General features: G+C 47.0%; 1 protein-coding gene across 1 annotated transcript in view; it reads left to right on the top strand.

Annotated features, from left to right (window-relative positions):
* The first annotated feature begins 6 nt into the window (after positions 1-6).
* FHL3 (four and a half LIM domains 3) overlaps positions 7-22,378 on the top strand; it is a 41,191-nt gene continuing 18,819 nt past the window's right edge. Inside the window, exon 1 of the mRNA XM_026657144.1 lies at positions 7-46. The gene's annotated coding sequence lies outside the window, so the exon portion shown is untranslated. The remainder of the gene's footprint in view (positions 47-22,378) is intronic.

The following is a 22,378-nucleotide window of genomic DNA, read 5'->3' as shown; positions in this document are numbered from 1 at the left end:
GAGGAGCAGCCAGCGAGCCCGGCTCGGCCCGGAGCGTGCGGACCAGGTGGGAACGGGGGGTGCCTGGGGCGCCCTTGAGAAGGGGGGTTCCCATGGGGGCGCTCCGGGGGGCTCCCGGAGTGGGGGAGGCAGAGGGTCCCCGTGGGTTGTGGGTGTCTTTGGGGAGACCTCCCCCCCCAGCTGCTGATCCCCTGCCCCCCCCCCTTGTGCCTGCGGGGACCGGGCGGTGTCCCCCAGGGCTCTAACTGCCCCTTCCAGCTCCCGTCCCCCGCCGCCTGGACCCTCTATTCCGGCCAATACAGCCCTGTTCTGCACGGTGCCCCCACACCCTGTCCCCGGGCTGAGCCCTCCTGCAGCCTCCGCCGGGCCGGCTCGGAGCCGCCTGGGCAGGTCCAGGGCACCTGGGAGCAGAGCTGCTGATGTTCTAGTCCGGGCGTGGGCAGTGGTGGGCAGACTGGTACCCTCCTTACACAGGGTCCTGGGGGCATGGGTAACACTTCTGCATCTCCACGTCATAGTTCCTTATCACCCAGGGATGGCTTTGCCGTCTAGGTTGTAAACGCCTTGGGGCAGAGTCTCTGTCTCCTTTATAGACTGTATAGCGCTGAGCACGCTATCAACTCAGTAAAGACAGAGACAGCCCCTTCCTTGCAAAATACTTGGGCATAGGGCAGGAGCCAGTAGCTGGTGGGCTAGTGCCCTCCTTCCAGCTCTGTAAAGTGGGGCATTGGCAACAACACATGTGAACTGTATCTAGGTACTGTATGTGCCTCCACAATGAGGCTGGTATGAGTTCTTTCTGACTTACAGAAATGCTGTGTCCTGGCTGTGAGCTGCCTCTTTGTTTTGGGACGCTGGGAACAGGGATTGTTATTTTTTTCTTTGTTCAGATTCCATCCTTTTAGTCTTTGCCTAATATACTTCAAATTTCATGTAGATGATGGTATAGGCGGGGTGACCAGACAGCAAACGTGAAAAATTGGGACAGGGTGTGGGGGGTAATAGGAGCCTATATAAGAAAAAGACCCCAAAATTGGGACTGTCCCTATAAAATCGGGACATCTGGTCACCCTATGATGGTAGGACTTTGAAAAATATATTCACCAGATGAAAGTAAGAAACTTTCCCTGTCCAGTATATGTGTGGGGTGAGGGGGGCTAAGCCATCAGCTTCTGCAGAATCTAAGATTTTATTTCATTAAAGAAGTTCCTTGCCCTTCTATGGTGAAGCAAACTCTGTAAATATGACTAGAGGCAGTGTTGGCTTCCTGAGTCTACAGACAGCTACAGTGCCACAGCTGCTGCTATCTTTGACTGAGCTTTGAGTGAAATTAACAAGACTTTAGGCAGGTTCTCTGCTGCTCTTCAGAACTGTGGTCAACAGTGAACTTAACAAGAATTTGTGGCAATTTAATTGGGAAAGCAGCAGAGGCACTGGGGAGGCGGATCACAAAAAACAGAGGCAGAGGGAGGGGTAGAATGTCAGAGCACCTCTGCTCCACTACCCAGCACCAGAGGTTAGCAGGGAAAGATGGGGACTTGATTTCAAATGTATCAAATACCTTTCCCCTGCCCTTCCCCCCAATGCCCTGCCTCCCGCCCCCAGTACCTTGCCTCCCCCACCCTTCCCCCCAACAATAGCCAAACCCTGATATGAAAGCACCTTGCTGGGAATCTTTGCACCCTTTTCTTTCCCAGCAGTTGGTAAAGGGGACTTGGCTGGTGGAGTTACTCTCCCCAGCTTGTAGCTCATGAACGTTGATGGTGCTCACCTCTTCCCGCTGTTTTCATATAGCTTCTGGTTAGTAAGTGTCTACTTAAAAACTTCAAGCTCTGTGTTTGCAGCATATGTCACAAGAGAGCTCAGTGGGTAATTTTAACAGTTTCCGATTTTCATGCACATCAACATTGGAGAGGAGAAGAGAGTGTATGTTTATTTCCTGTTACACACATTTCTAATGCAACTGACTCTGGTTTTGCTTTTTCAACGGGCTTTCACTTCATTTTAAAGTTTTGATTTTTATTCTTTCACATTTTTGCAAAACCAGTGACTACCTGTGACACTCTCCTTCCTTGGAGCTTGAATGAACTCTGGAAAATATAACCAGGGATGAATTTGGCCTCAAATGTCTAATTCTTTAATTACAATCTGTGTTTCTATCCCAGGGTAAGTTCTCAGTTAATTATTCACTTTTTATGAATTGTGACTTTGGCACTGCCCAGCCCTAGCAGGGAAAGTTTGGAAAGGAAAATCTTTTTAAGGTGAGTTCTCAGTGTAATTCTCTTAAAGAGAAAGTGGGAATTAAGGGCCAAGGGGATGACTATGCTTTAATTTTGTAATAAAAGGAAGATGATTACACTGGAAATCTGGATTTATTTTTTGGAATGTTCAATAAGCTTTGTGGCATTTTCTGAAAGGAATATGAGAAAAGAAAGTATCCATACACTGTTTCTCCCGAGAGTGCATATGCCTGCTCTAGTGGAATTGTGATTGTTAAAGTCCTGAGCCTTAAACTTCATCCTTAATGAAGAAGTCCGGAAACCAAACAACAGACACAGAAGCTAAACCTAAATCAAATGCTTAAACGGAGTTGCTCTGAGAAGGTGTTAGTAGCGGGGGGGCATTTTGCACACATCTGGACGGCACAGTGAAATCAAGAGGCTTTGGCCTTCCTATGACTGGTTATTTTGAGCCCTCAGTTATTTGGTTTTCTAAAATTCACCTTGCTGTTTCTTTTAAAATAAGACAACAGAGAGTTTGCTGCTTTAAGCAACAGATCAGTATCTATTCAAAACGTTTTTATTAAAAACCACTTAACCTCACCTACTGCTGTATTCTTAGCTCTTCAGGGAATGCTTTTGACTTGGGTATGTCACCCCTTTTTCAGCTGGGAAGTGTTTCATACTGGCTTTGAAATTACACATGTTACGATCCCTCTTCCAAGGGGAGTGGCGGAAATCCCATTACCAGAGACATTTTAAAACCAGCCTGGACAAAGCAGCAGACAGCACGTTGTGAAGAACAGGCCTGCCCTGACCCGAGGCTGGACTAGATGTGACGTGATGTTTTCCCATCTCTGACTTGTAGGCTTCTACACTGAGCTCTGGTTGTTTAGGTTTTTATTTGCTCTGTTTATCGTTTTAATGCTTTTAAAACTGTAAGCCAAAGCTGCCAAATTAAAAAAAAAAAAAAAAAAAAATTCAACTATCCCCAACTGTTCATTTTTGGAAAAGCATTTGATTGACTATTGCATGAGGAGTCTTTAATGCTAAAAACCTGCCTTCTACATGAAAAGCTAAGTGATATGTTGAACTCACAGCCCTTCCGTGACTTGCTTTGTCAAGGGACATTATAGCTTCTTGGTGGACCAGTGCAGCAGGCACATGACAGGAAAGAGGGAGTTTGCCATTTTTTGCCATCCTGTTCTTCATCTGTGCAATTTCCTCCGCTTTGGGATGGGGACCACGTGGTTGCCTGCTCCTTGCTCACGCTGGCTGGTTGCTTCCACAGAGCTCCTGACAGTGCTAGCTGCTAGCATTGGTTTAACTTTTTCTTGTTTAGGAATCACATGGACAAAAAAAGTCACCTAGAATTGCAGGAGTGGTGGAAGGCGGCTTCTGTGAGCATTAGTGACTCTTTGAAACTTGCGCTGCTTGAGGATGCAGGGGGATTTGGGTTTTGGTCCACTCAGAGTGTAGGACTGCAGAGAATACAATTAATAGCTCTTGTGTGTGCAGAAGTGGCTGCTGGAGCTTTGGGAGCACAAGGCAAAAAGCACAAACAGGGGTGGGATGGACTCTGCTCCCCTGGGTGGGTAATGCTGGGACCATGCTATAAAGACTGACTGGAGCTGGTGGGGCCTTAAGCTCCTTGCAGTGAGCATCCTGCTCTCAGTTGATGGACCATCACATTCTCTCCAGCTTGAATGTTTCTAAGGCACCTGTCCCCAAGGTATCTTGGTGGCACTGGATGTTGTATCTATGTGTCCTTCAGACTGTCACCCCAGGAGCTTAGTGCTGACTGGTCGGCTAAAGGTCAGGCCAGTTCCCTGACCGTTGGCAGGATGCTAGGTCACCAGCCTTCCCTCCACCAGACTGGTGATTGGCCCCCTGCAGGGTTTGCAGCCGTCTGCAGCATGCCTGCTGTCAGAGCTCGGCTTCCTGTTTACACTGCAGTCCATTTCAGAAGAGACATTGGGGTAGCCCAGCTGGCAGAGCAGGCAGCTGGAGTGGCTCAGTTCTCTGGAGTCATCACAGGCAGCCGTCTTCTTCCCAGTCTGCATTGTTGTAGTTTCTCTCCTCTTGCCTTTATGTTGACTCAGAACGTTAGCCTTGTGCAGCTCTAGTGGTGTTCACTGATGATAGATTTCATTTCAGAAGGGGTTTCGACATTTACAAGGTCACTAAGAAAAACATCCACCGTTACTCAGATAACCACTCGTAAGGGCTATAAATCTGCCAGCTTCAATGCACAAGCCAACTCCAAATTGCTGGGGTCAAGAAGAAACTTCCCTACAGAAAAGTTACTGCTGAAGTGGCCACTGCAGGGTTCCTTGCACCTTCCTCAGAAGCATTTAATACTGGTCAAAATAAGACAGGCCTCCCTGCCCACCTGGCTTGCCCGATAAGGCACTTCCTACAGCATGTTCCTAATTCCAGTTACATCCACGCCATTGTATGGCCTTCCTCTTCCTGCATGCCTAAGAGGGGAAATGAATAAAGTGATTCCTCAGGGCTCAAACTAACTCTTCCTCTTCTAGGGAAGATGCATTTGTGGCAGCCACAGCAGTGGTGTGGAAAATGTTTGTGGGGCCAGCTGAGTGGTTTCTGTTCATGCTCATGGGATTCCTGCTGTACTTGGCTTGCACAAAGCCATGCTTGCAGGGCCCTTGTCACCCCAGCAGCTTTGGGCAGGAGGACTGCAAGCCTGTGAATTGTTTGGCCTCTGCCTGGCCTTCCATGTCAAGGATTCCTCAGACAAAGGGGTTATTTACAGACAACTGGGGACTTACTAATGGCTTTGAATAGATGCCAGCCTTCTGCTGGAGACGCCTGATTCGGCAGCTGTCCTAGTGACTCTTGTCGATTGCTCCAGTAAGGAAGCCATCAATCCTTCATTGGGATTGGGCTACTTTGGCATGTCTGCCATTCTGAACTTGCCAGAGCGCGTCCCCCTCCCCTCCATAGAGTGCCAGCTTGGGTTGGAAAGAGGGATGTGCTGGTGACAGTCACTGTTCCCTTTGCTGACTGGAATGTCTCCCTCTTGTTTCCTGTGTTTAGCTAATTCTGCCTATGTGAGACACTGCAGTGAAACTGAACATGTTTTATCCCAGCAACATCCATCAAAAAACTTTAAACAAGAAACTTCACCTTGGTTTTCTTGAATTTTGGAAAACATCTAAAAGGGGGCATCTGGGGTGGTGCAGCGAGAAAGGAGAGGTCCGCGGAGTCAAGAGTCTTACTGGGGTGAAAGGAACAGAGAAATCTACAGCAGCAGTCCTGAACTGCAGCTGGGAAGGGGGCAGAGCTCTGGGAAGGGGAAATGCCAGTTGCTGCAGTGGCAATTAGAGAAACTAGTACCCAGGTTTGTGGCAGTTTGGAATTACTTTTAAAGCCCATTTATTCAGTGTCAGAGTCCCTTCCTTAAAAACCAGAATCTTTTAAGTATGAGTGTTGAGACTTTGGAAGCTGACTAGGAAGTCTGGCCACATGAGCCCTATTAATTTTAGTAGGGGTTGCGTGGCTAAAACCCTTAGCTGATGTTGAAAATCTTTCCCCACTGAATATTCTTAGTGAAGTAGCCATAATGCTGCATTGGAGCTGCTGCCACAACCTCAGTGCTTAGATACTGCAGTGATAGGACCCCAGATAGTCACCCGAATGCCATTTGCCTCCGTGACACACAGCTGCTAGACTTTACCATCCCAAGCAAGCCATGTCTTGGCTACAGTTCCATGGAGAAATGCTCCACATTGGGAAGATGTACTTGCTGTGGGCAGGTCCTGGTTCTTTGTTGCTTCTTTCCCTTTTGACTTCTGTTGACTTTGTAAGGTGTAAAATACAGTCGTCAGCAGTTTACAAGGAGGGAGAGAACAAGGTTTCCTGTTGAGAAAAATGTCAAGGGTCGGGTTGTGAAAGGAAAGGGGGAACTGAAGAATGTCACGTCTCCCACCTTCCTGTATCTCATCCTAAAGGAATCGCCTCTGCTCGTGACTCACCATGTCGCTGGTGTCTGCTAATTTGGAAGGCAATTTAATTGATTATATTTTCCTTTATTCAGGCAGGAGCCCACTGAGATGGCATCCCAGGGAAGGCTGTCAAAGGGCAACTGTTAGTAGCAGTTCCTGATACACTTCATGCCATTTACAATCAAACCAAGTTACTTTTAAAATGATGCATTAAAACTGGATCTAAATAGCATTAGTTTAAAAGCATTAATATAGCCTTTTAGCCATATAATCCAAATAGCAGTGAAAACAAAGGAGCTGGAGCCCCTGCTTTTGTTCTTGGTGCAATCTCACTGCAAGCCTCTAGTTGGTCCTGTGCTCATGTAACTTCCAAAGTTTTTTTCTCTTACTTAATTGGCCTCCCAGAGTTGGTAAGACAACTCCCACCTGTTCATGCTCTCTGTATGTGTGTATATAGATCTCCTCAATATATGTTTCACTCTATATGCATCCGAAGAAGTGGGCTGTAGCCCACGAAAGCTTATGCTCTAATAAATGTGTTAGTCTCTAAGGTGCCACAAGGACTCCTGTTCTTTTTGCGGATACAGACTAACACGGCTGCTCCTCTGAAACCTGTCATGTTACCATTATGTTCCTGGAGGTTTAAAGCTCACTCATACTATTCTAAGCTAGCTGTGTATATAGCACCCTGTATCTTTCCCCCTTGTGGGAAATGGCTGCATCGTCCTCTGATAGTGTTCTGAGCTTCTCGGGTTTAAAACCAAAGATTTCTTCTTAAACCAGTGCCTTGAATAAACACCCATAAACCCCAGACCCTTTTGTTTTCATCAGAAAGTGGACTTGTGTCGTGGCGGAAGAAAACTTACATAAAGTGTTCATGCCCAAGCTGCCCAATGCCAGTTCTGTTCAGGAATCCAGATCAACTTTTAGGTCCAAAGCTGGGGGCCAGAACCAAGAACAAAATCTGAACTGTTTCAAACTCCCTAACCTAGCTTTGAATGTCTAAGCAGCCAGCCAGAGCCGACCCGGAGCTGTTAGCAGCACCAGCAAGCCATAAATCCAGCCAGCGGAGACACGTGTGCAGGTGACTGGACAGCTGGAGTTGTTCTCTCCACACATGAGGGGGGAAGGGAACTCTGAATAACACCAGGAAATGCCTAGTGTTGGAGCTGCTGCAGCCTGGCTTCCCTAGTGTTTCCTTTGCCACATGTTACACTTGACCCTGCCAGGACCAGCCACCAATAGGAGTCAAGTAATTGTCTCCAGTGACAGATTAAACTTCATTGCCATTGTTAAGGGTCCAAGATTTTCCTTTTTTTCTCGGGTTAAACAACTGCTTGGATGTGCAGCCAAAGCAAACATGAGCTCATAAAGATGTGGCACTAACCAATGATAAACGGCTCGTAAGGGCTGACCACTCCCATTACTAAACGGAGATGGGGACTTTTGCTACTAGGAGATGAGTAGAAGAAAGGAGGGAAGTATGGGGATAGCCTTCCATCTGTTGCTATTAGTGGGAGTTGTAGGTGTGCATTAAGGGGAGAAGTGACCTCTAAGGTAACCTCAGAATCTGTTGCTTTCATTGCATGATGCCATGCTGAGAGCTGCGTTCAAGTCCTGAGCTTGTACTCCCATTCCTGGGGTTGGGAAGGCTGCCGAAGCAGCATGCTTGCTCTGGAGTATATCGTGACCCTCTCAGATGGGTCCCTTGCTTGCTAAAAGGAAATGCTTTTTCACACAATACAGAGTTTGCCCACAGAATGCATTGACACAAGATATCATTGAAACGAAGAGATTAGCAGGATTCAGAACGAAATTAGGCACTTACACGTGTAACATAAATACGTAGGATTGTAATAAATTAGAGAAAACGCAAGAGTTTTGGAAGGGACGTTAAACTTTTCTTCTTCAGGGCATGAGCCAGCCTCTAACTATTGGGGATTAGGAGGAAAACTTTCCTTGGCGGTAGGTTATTCCATATCTCCCTGCTGCAGGCTTTCTTGTACCTTCCTCTGAAGCTGCTGGTAGTGGCCACTCTCAGTGACCGGATACTGGACTACATGGACCACATGTATTTATTGTGGTGTGAGCCAACGTGGAGATTCTTGGGTTTCTTGTGCTACTTGCAGCCAGTGTAAAAGGAATCTGTACTGTAGGGTCTTGGAGGTAATGAAGTGTGCATCTAGGTAGACTGTACAGTGTTTGGGTATCTGTCCATCTCTGGTGCTTTGTATATACCTGAAGACAGCTGAGCTGTACAGGCCCTTTTACGTTGGACTCCTTTGCATTCCTGCTTCTGTGGGTTGTGCTGGCAGGGCCCAGGTGCCCCCTTTGTGATATCGATCTTGAACATTTTGCCGTTCTCCCATAGACAAGGCTGTAGGACAAGCAGCAGATGAAAAGCAGCTGAGAAAAGTGATGTAACTTTAGAGGATTCAAAGGCTCTGAGTAGTAATTACTATTAATTATGCAGACACCTTCAGGACTGGGAACACTGTTCACACTTTTATCTCCAGCCAGCCAGGACTCATGCTGACAGCGCACCTGGAAATGAGGTAATTGAATACTCTGCCCACACTTCAGATTTTGCTGGATTTGGGCACAGACGTAGCATGTGTGTTGTGTGTTCTGTGTTCCTGGGCAACGTTTGTTCCTCTGCAGCCAGAAAGTCTTACCACTGAAATGAGACAAGACAGAACACTTCTCTTCCCAGCTTGAGTAAGAGACTCTGGAGCTGCTGTGGTGTGGCTTTCCTCAGAAATTTCCTTTGCAGATGAGGAGGTTTTGCTGCCGTTTGAAATACGGTTAGGAGATGTTTCCAGAGCTGTTCAAATCTGCTATTTATTTGGGTTGCTAGGGATGATGGTAACGTGGATTGGAGGGGAACATGTGTGGGACTGCAGCAGTTAGAGCTGGGAAAGGCTCATTAGGTAACATCCAGCCCATCCCTTACAATTGACTTTAGTGCTTTGCACTTGTCAAAACAGCAACAGCCCAAGAGCAGTCGTGATTTCCATGGCGTGTAAACTAACGAGGAGTGTGTGGAGGGGGGGTGGATACAGCACAGCTATTGGGATCACATTTGGTGGGTGGTGAAGGCTGTTCAAGCCAATGCATGATCCTGGATGTTGGCACTCCTCCAAGCTGGGGAGTCCCCTGAGACTCCCCCATGCGCTAGCTCTCCTCCGGCAGCATGGCTGGAGCAGACCGAAACTGACACTCGTTCTTGTCTGCGTTTTGTGCACCCCTGCATGTAAGGCCAATTGGGTTGGTTCTGGTGAAGGCTCACCAACGAAAGCTTTCAGCCTCACACCACCCACTTTCCACACCCACCCTGACTTCTCTCTGAAATGTGGAGGTTGGGAGAAGTCCCCTTCGTATCCACATCCACACCCCAGGGAAAATGCTAATCAAAGCCGTGCTCCTGACAACTTCCATTTTGGCTGACACAGGTCCCCAAAAGCCTTGCCTCTGTGGAGATCGTCCACTGGTGGGAGTGCAAGCGTAGGTGGCGCACACAGGCTACGTAGATGTGCTCTGAGCAGGGTGTAGCTGCAGCAGTGGGTGTGCGTGTCACCGGGCCCAGGTGTTGCAGGTCGAATCAGCAGGGCGGTGAAAGTAGCACCACCTGCCCTTCCATGTTAGGACTGTATCTGGCTGTCAGCAGTGGTGGGAAATGTTCTAAAACTGTCCTAGTGTAGGCAGGGGCCAACAGTGCTGAATTCCCCTTCCCAGAAGCAGCAGCATGTGCTTACACACTGCTCTCTGGAGAGTTGTAGGGCTGAAATAAATGATTCAGATGCAATAGAAAACACTTGGGTTTGCCTTAACTGAGGAAGCAGTTTGCCAGCATTTAGCCTTGAGGTCCCCTGTCCCAGAAGGTTTCCCAGCATAAGGACTTGAACTGATTTCCCAGCAAGGCTCCTCTTGGATCTGTGCTGTTGGGGATGTTGTGGCATATCATTGGCCTTTTCGTTTTTCCTGGAGCTTCGTTCTCACACCATTGTTTAGTTTCTCAAAGATGCTTTCGCTAGCTCTTCCAGACTGTCACGTGGGAATTGCTTACTAGCAGGGATTTTTTGCTTTGACCCAAAGCTGCACACTGCTCCCTTCTGTACCACTGCCAACAGCATTTCCAGTCTCTTCTGAGCATATGTTTTGCAATAATACACAAACTCCTTGGCTCCCGAGAACTGCCTTATGGAAAGATGAATATCTCTTAACAAAGGAATTAAGATACTAAGAGTGAAAGCAAAGGCAATATCTTAGAGCCTGGAGGACTGTCCTGACCTTTCCCAAAGGCCTCCGTTCAGACACTGGTGTCTGGCTAGCAGATAGAAGATGTTTGAGTCGACTTTAGTCAGCTTGGGAAGTCCTCTGTCTGGTGACTGGGCTTGCTATGAATGTGCTTTGCACATTACTGCCACTTGGTTTATATCTTCCTGATCTGCAGCAGCCTCATCAGGGAGCCCCTCCTCGCTGAGATTGCCTGTGCTGGAAGTCTCCCTACTCTGCCCTTATGTCTGGGTTAGCTCACTTCTAGCAGTAGCCGTGTGGGTTTTTGAGCATTGACAGCGATGTTCCTCGTAGGAAGGGTACTGGTCTCACGGATGGCTTCATCACTTCTTTTTGTCTAGGACTGGAAAAGGAAGGGACTCCACTTGCATCAGGGTTCAGCAGTGACCCCTGGAATGGTCCCTTGCCTGTTACCAGCTGTGGAGGACATCAACATTAGTGCTTTCAGAACTATAGGAGAAAAATGCTCCAGGAAAGCACAGCCCTTCACAAAGGCAATTTAAGAATTATTATCCCTGCTTTACAATGAGGAAACTGAGGTACAGAGATTGGAAGGGACTTGCCCAAGATTATGCAGCAAATTGGTGACAGAGCTGGGAATATAATCCAGATCTTCTGACCCTCAATCTGTTATGTCAGTAGATCTCCGCCTTTTCGAGATTAGAACTCGCCTCCAACCTAGCAACATGGCATGATCAGAGTCATTGTGTGTGCCACACTGAGAACCTCTGCATTAGGTCATAGCTGCCTGTGCCTGGTGGAGATTTGTTTTTTTTTCTGTAGGGACAGAGAATGAATGATTAGCAAATTGACTTCACTGCTCCTGGAGTGAAATGTCTTTCCCAGCTCCTAATTATTGGAAGAGTATTGCCCCAATAGGGTTTGAGATGAATCAAGAGATGCTGATATAGTTCCCAATTGCTGCTGCTTTGTCCTGTTTATCCATAGTTTGAGTTCCTCAAGTTGAGTGCTTCCCTGGGTCTAGTTAATAGTCCAAGTAACTCTTTGGTTAAAATGCTTTTCCGTTGTTGAGCTGCTGGCTGCAAGGCCCCGTGGTGGGGGAGCAGATGAGTGTAGTGTAGACATTATAGTGCTTATTGGAGAAAACCATATGCACTTGAGTTTCCTTCTCGTATGTGAGAGTATGGGGTATTGTGGTGACCCTTGATTTGGGGGCAGCAATTGCACTTAATGTTGTGCTGAATGGCTCTGGCACCATTTTTGGTTAGAAATATTTGCTGTTGTCCCCGCAGATGCAGAAACCTCATGTACTAGACTGAAAATATTGCCACTAAAATCAGAGGCGACACATAACTTTTGATAGTGCAGGGGCACAATTTAAAGGTTCTGGGGGGGCACGTGTCACCTCTGGGCCCTAACAGACCCCTCCTGCATCTCCCACATCCGCTCCAAGCCAGCACCACCTTGCCCCCATTGTATCTACACCGCTCTCTATTGGCACAGGAATTAACCTATGGGGATCGATGCAGCAGCCTCTTCCCATCAGTGTTCTCTTTTCCAGGCTATGTCCCATGAGTTGAATTACTCCAATAAGTCCCCCAGAGCAATGGGAAAACTACTTTTCAGAAAGGTATATTTCAGAGACTACATTGTAAAGCAGTTGATATATATCAAGATATGGGTGGGGATTGGATGCAAGGGCCAGGTTTTGTCAACCTGCCTCTTCTTTCAGGGCCAGTAGCTCCCTTAGAACAAAGCTTAAGCTCAACACCTTTCCTTTGCCCTTCTCATGTCAGTACCCCGAGCAGCCAGAGGAGAAATCCCCAGTCTCTGGTGTTACTAACTGAAGACCATCCAGCTGGTTTGCTTACTTGTGTTTGTGTTGCAATATTATCTCTTGAGTCATGCAAGCTAATGGAACTTGTGATGTGGCAGGTAAAGTCTGACCTCATGGCAAGAGGAGACTTGGACTCACCCAGGCATGTGATTAAATGAACTTTGAACATAATGTTTTAGGCCAGAGAATTTCAGACTCCTCTGAGCGTGCCCCACAGCCTGAGACTAGGGAGAGCCTCATGCTTCCCAGAGACATGAACAGCGACTGCTTTCCCCTTGTTGAAACTCCTGGGAGCCTCTTCCAGGCACCTGGGTCTAGATTAGGCAAAATGTGCAGTGATAGGTTCAGAATGAGTATTTGTTTGGTGTGTTTGGGCCTGGGGACCCTGTGTAATAATCTGAACAGTTGCTGCTGAGGATGTAGCCAGTAGCGGCACAAGGGTTTTTGCCGCCCTAGGCGGCAGCACTCCTCCTCTGAGCATTCGGCGGTGGAGGTCCTGCCGCTCCACATCTTCGGGGCACTTCGGCGGCGGGTCCCGGAGCAAGTGAAATGCCGCCCCCCAAATCCTGCCACCCTAGGCAACCGCCTAGGGTCGCCTAGTGGAAGCGCCGGCCCTGGATGTAGCTGGGGGAGCGTAATGTCCATGAGATGATCCCCATGAAAATGGGGACCGAAGCACTGCTGAACTGAACAATCTAGCTCTTTGGAATTACGTTGGTTAGCACGTGGCCCAGGACACCGCAAGCTAAGCAGTGCAGATCACCTGAGCTGCAGTTCCCTCCAAGTTCCCAGTTACTGTTGAAGCTCTGGAGAAGACCAAAGCTCCCTCTGAGTTTGACACCCTTAGGATAAAGGGCAGCTCCGAAGAGCAGAGAGCTTCACAGGTTGCTCCCTGGCTCCTGCCTGTGATTCTTGCTTCCCCTCCCCACATGAGTGTTTTCTGCATTACAGCCTTAAGGAATGTGATTTGGGATCTAGATACAAATAGTCTCATTGCTTCTGTCTGTGTGGAACTTCCTTCACTTCCACAAAGACCTGGACTGGGAACTAGGCCTCAGCTTGTTTATCTGAACTCTCCTGTTAGTCTGTCTGGAAGGTCAGTAAAGAAGGGTGCCTTGGAGCAGGGGGAAATCTAGCTAGAGCCGTCCGTCCCTGAGATGTTCACCCTTTGTGTGCAGGGCTTTCTGGCCACATGTGGTCCCAGTGTATGCACAGCAGGCCTCATGGGTAAGGCCTAAGTAGGCTTTTTAAAGGCAAAGCTTTTGAGGCTTCGGAGGTGGTTGGATGGGTTGGCTCTGCAGCATGAATGCTGTGATGAGGCTTCACAATTCCAGAGCACTCTCCAAGCGATGGCGCTCTTCATCCTGAGTAGCCATGTTCTCTTCTGCTCACGCTTGTGTATGTGCGGTTCTGTGCTCCAGCGGATAGGGCACTGAACTGGGGGTCAGGAGGCTGGGTTCTGTCCCCAGCTCTGCCGCAGACTGGCTGTGTGACCTTGGGGAGTCACGTCCCCTCTTTGTGGCCCTCTTCGAAGCTCTTTGAGGTGGGGACTGTCTCTGGGCAGTGGCCAGTCTTGGTTGGGGCCTTTCGGTGCTGTCATACTATAAATAATTACATTAAATAAACCTACGTTAGAAGTATGGTAAGATTGCAAAGTCAAGCACTCAAACGTTAGGAAACGCCTGAATTAAGGTTGCTCATGCAATCTTAATTTGCCCCCCTGGTGTGTGTGCAGTATGATACAGTTTCCAGGTACACAACTGCTGTCTCATTTCTACACATCCTCCAACTTCTGCAACAAAGGAGGTCGGGGTTGTACAGACAACAGCTTAATTCACTGCACAGCCCTAAGTTGTTCCCTGAGGACAGTCTGCCTGACTGTATGGAATGAGGTAAGGGTCCCATGTTAACAGTAGCCTGTGATCATGTATTTAAAGATTGCCTCATAATGTAAATCAACAAAAGGGCCAAATCAAGTGCATGGGCAACCGTATTTCAGGCATTTCTGAACTTTTCAGTGCTTGACTTTGCAACCTTAAGGTTCTTTTAATGTGGGAAATTACATCCAATAAAACCAAACTTTTAAAAAACTTAAAAGTTGAAAAAACAAAAATTCCATCATGTGGTACCTTATTGACGCGTCTGCCCTTTGCCCCCCATGAGTCATTAACAAGGTTGGGATCTTTAGATCCACAGCACAGTTCTCTGTCACTTGAGCTAATGGACTAACTGGTAACAGTAGAATGTTGTTATCCTCTATGTGGGCCTGCCATTCAAGAGGGATGGTGACAAATGCTTTGCCAGTGGGTTTCACAGCTATTTACTACTCAGCAAAGGAATGTTGAGGCTCAGGAATTCTGTATAGGTTTTATACGACTGTGATGAGTGCAGTATCTGAGCACTTTCCAGAAGTGCATTAAGCAACATGGCTAACATCTGTCCCATGTCTGTTCTCTCATCCCCTCCCCAGGGGAAGAAGTGTGTGCAGTGCAATGCTCTGTTTTGGATATGTACACACAGACATTGCTCTATGTTTGTAAGAGAAGTCAAGGCCAAAGAAATTCACCCTGCACTGGGAGTGGAAGGTGGTGAGGTTTGTGATGGTCCTTAGCCCTTAGGGAAGTTCATAGCACAGTCTCAGACTGGCCCCTGGAATGATCTGTCTCCTGCAGAGACACGCTTGTTGTAGAAAGTTCCATTGTGCCAGAGGAGCAAAGTTGTTGACCGTCGTCTTCATTCAGGAGGAATAATAGGCTCCATTCCAGGTGCTGTAGGGTAGTGTTCTCTAGGTGTTACAGACCCTCCTGCTCCTCTTCTCCTCCTAACCTCTCTACCACCCCAAGCACTCTTCCCCCTCCAGCTCCTGCCTCTGTCCCCCCAGCCCTACATCTCTTCCCTCACTTGCACTGCTCCTCACCCACCCCTCTGCTTTTCAGCTGGGATGCTTCCTGTGTCTCCAAGCTGCCTGTGTACGAGTGGTGGGTACTCATAGGTCCCTGGGTGCTGGGAGCAGCAATTGCAGAGAAAGCCCTGCTCAGCTCCAGCAACCCAGATGGAGCATGCTCAGTCGCCCTGGGGATGGCGCATATGCCATATGATTGACATGTAGGAGCTGTGAGGGGCTGGCGTGTGCTCAGTGTAGACAGAATCTGCAAGCTGCAGGTTTTCCCCAGAGGCTTGTAACTTGGGACAAATTTATGTGAATTGTCCCAGGGACAGCAGAAGCCATATCCCTGACACCAGGGCAACTCCCTCCGCCCCAGGCAAATTTCAGATCCTTGCTCCAAAATGTGGAGGTGCCAGAGCTTCACAACAAAACTGTTGCAAGAATTTTTTAACCTGGGCAAATTAATGTAACATAAGAACGGCCATACTGGGTCAGACCAACGGGCCATCTAGCCCATTATACTGTCTTCCGTCAGTGGCCAGTGCCGGACGCTTCCGAGGGAATGAACAGAACAGGCCAATTATTGAATGATCCATCTCCCAGCTTCTGGCAGTTGGAGGTTTAAGGACACCCAGAGCATGGTGTCTCTGACCATCTTGGCTAATAGCCATTGAGGGACCTGTCCTCCATGAACTTATCCAATTCTTTTTTGAACCCAGTCATACTTTTGGCCTTCACAGGTTCACTATGCATTGTATGAAGAAGTGCTTCCTTAAGTTTGTGTTAAACCTGCTACCTAATAATTTCATTGGGTGATTCATGGTTCTTGTGTTGTGTAAAGGGGTAAATAACACTTCCCCTTTCATTTTCTCCACACCAGTCATGATTTTATAGATCTCTATCATATCCCCCTTGGTCATCTCTTTTCTAAACTGAACAGTCCCAGTCTTTTTAATCTCTCCTCATATGGAAGCTTTTCTATACCCATAATCACTTTTGTTGCCCTTCTCTGCACCTTTTCCAGTTCTAATATCTTGTTTGAGATGGGGTGACCAGAGCTGTATTCAAGGTGTGGGCATACCAGGTATATAGTGGCATTATGACATTTCCTGTCTCATCTATCCTGTTCCTAACATTCAGTTGGCTTTTCTGACTGCCGCTGCACATCAAACAGATGTTTTCAGAGAACTATCCACAACGACTCCAAGAGCTTTGTTGAGTGATAACAGCTAATTTAGACCCCAACATTTTGTGTGTATAGTTGGGATTACGTTTTCCAGTGTGCATTACTTTGTACTTATCAACATTGAATTTCATCTGCCATTTTGTTGCCCAATCACCCAGTTTTGTGAGATCCCTTTGTAAGTCTTCGCAGTCAGCTTTGGACTTAACTAACTTAAGTTGCATCTGAAGAAGTGAGGTTTTTTACCCACGAAAGCTTATGCCCAAATAAATCTGTTAGTCTTTAAGGTGCCACCAGACTCCTTGGTGTTCTTGTGGCTACAGACTAACACGGTTACCCTCTGATACTTACCGGTAAGTTGTGTATTTTCCCCAATCTCATTCTCTGAAATGGCTGAGCTGTTTTAGCTGAAACTTTACCCAAAAATTCAATGTGAGATAGACACATGGCATAGAAAATTTCAGCCCAAACTGTTTAAGTTTGGCAAAGTTACAAGCAACTGAAAACTGGGTCTTACCCAACACTCTCCATTGTAACCTTAGGTATAGATGGCGCAACTGGTGGAATTGTGGAAAGTCACTACAGTGAGTGGATTGCTGTGTCTGACTCCTTCCTGTTCTGGACAGCAGACTTTTGATCCAGTGGATGGCAGTGCAGCAAAGAGGGAATTATCTGGCATGCACAACACTTTATTTGGGGATGCAGATCTGCGCTGCAGCCTTTTCGGTGGCGTAGGTGGTTTAGCAGCGCCTTGGCATAGTAAGTACGCAGTGGGGGCATGCAGGGAGCTGATCACAGTCAATAACTTAAACAGCGAGGCCGGAATTGTCAAAATGCGGGGCCTTCACTTAGGCACCAAAATCTATCTCTTGACGCCTAACTGAGAGGCTTGATCTTCAGAGGAGTTGAGCACTGACCCCTCCTGAAGTCAGCTGGAACTGTGGGTGCTCTGCACCTTTTATACGGAGGTGCCTAACATAAGGGCTCCAAGTTGGAAAGCCTTGGCCTGTAGCCTTTCCAGGGCTCAAAGACATGTTTCAGATGTGCAGTGTTACAAGGGATGTGTCCTAGCTTGAGCAGCAAGTACCGTAAACTGTGCCATCCTTCGGGGAGTGGTATGGCTCTGTTCCAGCCTCTCTCTCTGGGCCTTTTAATCTCTGCCATTTATGAGAGATGCATTTTGCATTTTAAGCTATAGGATTCTGTATCTCTGCCTCTCTTATGCTGGATTCTGAATGACTGAATGTACAGAATCTACCGGTGTATTTCTCTGCCCCCCACTCTGTCTCACACGTTCTGTCCCTTTGTATCCTGGAGTCCCAGTCTTTCCTCAGCTGGAGAACACGCCTCCTACACACTGCTAGGAGCTCTTTGTAAAAGTGGCTTAAAACAAGCTCCACAGAGAATCTGCGTGATCCTCCCAAAAAGGCTTCTCTCCAAATCTCTCCTGCAACAGCTTTGTCCCTTCATTTCTCAGCCGTAAGGGCTGGCTGCTTTTTATACTGTCTCTGGCTTAGCTAGCCAGTGCTCATTCGGCCACACTCTTAAGAAATCCTAGTGGAGAATTAGACCTGGCAGCTGCAGGCCTGTTACCTCACCCCACAAAAATGCTTTGTTATTGAGAAAATGGAAACTGTCTGAGGTTTCTGGGCTGAATAGAAATCATTGGGATCAGTTTTAACCACAGCTTGGTCATGGCTGCAGAACATTCCCCTAGCTGAGCATTCTCTCTTCTAAACCATAATCTTCAAGACATTAGAGAGCTGCAGGGGTTTCACTGGTTAACTGAGCAAACATTGGAGACTGTTATGCACTCTGCTGCAACCTCACTGAAATCTCAGGCTTTCTCAGCAAAGACAGCCGTGCCACCAGGTAACCCTTTGTAACCTGTTGCCCAGAACAAGAGTGTCCTGTGGAAATTATGCCAGGTTCATCTCCTTTCTATAACCCAGACTGCCCCACTTGCTGGCATTCGCTTTCTGGAACACTGGTCACTCTGCCTTTGTTAAAAAGGTGGGTAAAGGATATGTAAGCAGCCTTTAAACCTCAGGGAGAGGAGCTGTGGAGTATGTGGAGCCTTCCATGTTGTAATCCTCTAGCACCCAGATCGAACCCGCAGTTCTGAAGGAGAAGCTTTGCTGCTTTAGTAACCTTTTAGGGTTGGTCTCAGGAGTGTTCTCTGGACAGGGAGTTCTGAGGGGAAAAGAGGGAGAAGAAAAATTCAGTTTGAATTGTTTTCCTTATCTGCAAGCTGATTTCCCCCCATGTTGCTGTAAAGGACATGAAATGACATTTTGGTCAATACTGGTTTGCAGAAGCAGCATTAATCTAAATACAGAACTCTCCTTGCTAACAGATCATAGTTATATTGATATCTTACAGCTCCTGTTGAGGAAGTTGCATAAGCATTATTCACTTGATATCCTAGTAGGACTGGACAAAGCGGCATTAGTTCTTTGGATGCAAATTGAACACACGATCCGGGTTGTTTTTTTTTAAACCTAGTGAATCCTAGCAGGCCAAACGAATTCCTTCCAGCTGCTACAGATGTTTTACGTGACTAAATAGTTGAGTGCATAGAAAAACAAATATCCCTAAAATATTGCACCCATGATTAGGTATTTCATCATTTGACAGTGAAATGTAAACACCTGTATGGCTTTGGTATTTTGAGAGTTTATTTACCCAAGCTTCTAGTGTTCCCTAGGAAATCCCGTAACTAAAATGGCTCACAGCTTGTCATCTGGTGAGAACAGTGACTAGTCAGCATCTCCTCTGAGACCCTTTGAAACTCAGAGTGGGTTTTAGAAATAGTAATTTATTTAACTTGCGAACTAGGCCCAGCTGTTCAGGGCAGAGCCCAGGGTCAGTGCTTTAGCTGTAATGAACTGTTTCCATTCTAGACCCCTACTTTCTGTGGGTTTAAAATGTGGCCATAAAAATCCCTTCCAGGCTCAGCACTGGCTCCTGAGGTCTCAGGGAGATTTTTAAATACAAAATTCAAATGGTAAAAACAATTGGCAGTTTATTCACGTAAAAGTATTTTACCCATGTGGGGTGGGGGGGGGTGAGAGTGAGTGAGATTCTGATAACTTTAAAGCAGCCTGAGTTCTGCAGGACCCAAGCCCACAATGTGGACTTCCCTCTCCTGGGTACGTTGCAAGTAAAGCCGTTTCTGCTGTGGTGCAGCCATTGGTAGTAGAACATGCCCTTTACATACATTCTGCACCAGCAGTAAAGAGGGAGGAGCGTTAACTTCCGAGTTACCATGAAAATCTCTCTGTTCTGATGAAACAAAAGAAATGACATTCAAGTGCAGAAAGTCTCCTGACTTAGGCAAACTTCAACTCACTAAAGCCAAGAAATTCCTCTCTAAGGTTTGCAGTTCTCCGATAATCCATTGTGCTGTTCTATACACAGGATGTTCTGCAGTCCCTTGGTAGAGTAAGAGGTAGGAGAGTGGCACTAAAAGCTTGTCTACCCGTGAAAGTTAACATCAGTTAAGGTAGGGTGTGAATTTATAGTGCAATAGCTGTTCCTGAATAACTACATGCGTGGACATTGTTATTCAAGGACAAGACAACCGTGTTTCTGTTTGGCTTAGCATGCTTTCAAAGCCCTAACTTTAACAGAAGCAGCTGGAGAAGACATGGTCATATATGAAAGACCCATGGCCCATAGTAACTTAGTTCTGTACGTGTACGTTCCTCTCTCTTTTGTATTTTATTTCTCTTTGTGACGAGGGTTGTCTGGGTTTAGAGCTGTAGCATATGTACATAGGAGGCTTTCGCAAAGGAGAAAATAGTCTATAAGCATTTTTTGTGATCTATGTTTAAATAATTCCAGCAGGCCAGACTATATAGTGTATTTCTAGAACAGGAAGGACGATGGCCTTGTGGTTTCAGCATTGGACTGGGACTCAGATCTGGGTTCAATTCCTAGCTTTGCCACTGACTCGCTATGTTACTAAATCCCTCTGTGCTTCAGTTCCAGTCTGTGAAATGGAGATAAAATGCTCCCTAACCTCACAGGAGTGCAGTGAGGATAAGTGTGTCCGTGTTTGTGAAACTCTCGGAGAGCACAGCAGTGGAAGCAATAATGTTATAAAGGGTGGAGAGATTTAAGAGCTGATTACGTGTGGAAGCTGAGCCCCTTGCACTTACATTTTTGAAGTGGCCTGTGCCTGTATCGGCAGGGAGGTACGTGCTTTTCTAGTAGAGGAAACGCTCCTCAACTCAGCCTTCTCTGGAGGTTTGCTGCAGGCTTTGCCCACTCACCCATGGCCTGATGCTTGGTCTGGAGGAGTAGAGAGCAGCACTGTTAACATTCCCGCATGCCACGATTGCGAATTATTCAGACTTACAGAACTACAGTGCACCAAAGGCTTCGAAGATCTTCACACTTGTACTATACATCAGTTTAACCTGGTATAGTTGAGTGGCTGCCATTAACTCAATGTATGCCTTGGTCCCCAATTCAGAGAGTTCTGGATATGCAGAATAATTGTGCACTCACTCAAGAGGCGTAATTAGTCTTGAGTGTACAATACACTGCAAGGAACTCTGACCAAGAGAAGCCACGTTGTGTGTGTATTTTCCAGACCTACACAAACCCATCATGTAAGCCACTGAGAGGTGAGCACTGAGCTTGAATGGACACATTGTGCACATCGCTCTGAGCAGCTGAGAGGCCCTAGACCGCATGTGGGAAATCCCGAATGTGATTCAGTCTGTTGAAGAGATTAGACTTCACGTGTACAGACTTGACCATGCTGCCACAGTCAGTGATGGAACTAAAGTGAACAGGACCATTGTGGCTTCAGATCTTCAACATGTGAAAGTCTGAATTTTGGAAGGGGCTGCAGAGCTCTGGTTCTGGACAAGAGTCTCTGGCTCTGCGTATCCCTCTTAAGAACCAGGTCCCAGGTAGTGCCTTCTGTTGAAGTAATATAGGGCCTGATCCAGCCCCACTGATGTTAGTGGGAGTTTTGCCATTGACTTCAATAGAATGAGGCTCATTAGGTTAATATGATGATTTTTATTAGCAATTCATTTTCTATTAGGGAACCCTTCCTGTTTGCTCTCTCCCTCTTGTCTCAGTGTGCTAGTGAGAGATGAAAGGGGTTCAGAAACTAAGTATTGCCAACAAAACCAGACCCAGGGACTTTGTCTAATATGGACACTTTTAGAGGAACTTTAACAAGAGTCCAATCTCCAGCCCCATGTAGTGAAACCTGAACCTGGGGAGGAAACGCTCGTCCTGTATTGATGTCACTCTCTCTGGTTTGTGATGTGGCTGCTTTTGTTTCTGGGCAAGCACTTAAACGTTTTGCTAGTGAAGTGGTGATTTACCCGTGAGTGGTTTTGCTCACAGCACCTGCTGTAACAGATTCCAGTATGAGTCACTGGGAGAGTCAGTCTGTCCGTTGCTCCTGAGGTCATTGTGGCTGTTGGGATCGTGTTGAGTTTTAATCGGATCCATTGCATTCAACAAGCCAACGTAACTTTCTGCTGCAGCTAGAGTATTGATCTGGCTGAGTTATTGTTATTGTGGATGGCTTCCACAAATACTCCATTCAGATACCGTGTTCTCTGTTTGATGGGGAGAACAGAAGGCTGGTTATTAGCATGCTGGGATCTCCATTACTCCCCTTATTGAACTGGAGGTCCTGATTCTACAAACCTGAGCAAGCAAATAAACTTGGAAACTTTTTAACTGTAACCAAACTGCCTTGCTCTGTGGCCGTTCTCCACTGGCTGTTGCACCATGTGCCTTGTCGTGAACAGAGGAGGCATTGTCGTTTTCAGTGAGTAAGCACAGCACATCTTCTTTACAAATAAGAAAAGGATCGTTTCTTCACCTCACAGGGTGTGAACCCTTCCTGGCCTTTACCTTGAGGACATAGCGAGCTGGGTCTCTCCTAGATAAAATGCTGCCCTACACATATCCCATTGTCCTGAAAAGTAAATCTGTTCCATACACATTTCCCTTGCTGCTTTTTACTCCTACCCCTTTACATCTCAGTAA

The sequence above is a fragment of the Terrapene carolina genome, unplaced genomic scaffold, assembly GCF_002925995.2.
Source record: "Terrapene carolina triunguis isolate 2854851 unplaced genomic scaffold, T_m_triunguis-2.0 Scaffold236, whole genome shotgun sequence".
In the NCBI taxonomy this organism is placed as follows: domain Eukaryota; kingdom Metazoa; phylum Chordata; order Testudines; family Emydidae; genus Terrapene; species Terrapene triunguis.
The sequence above is the reverse complement of the archived record's forward strand: the minus strand, read 5'-3'. Positions and strand labels throughout refer to the sequence as shown.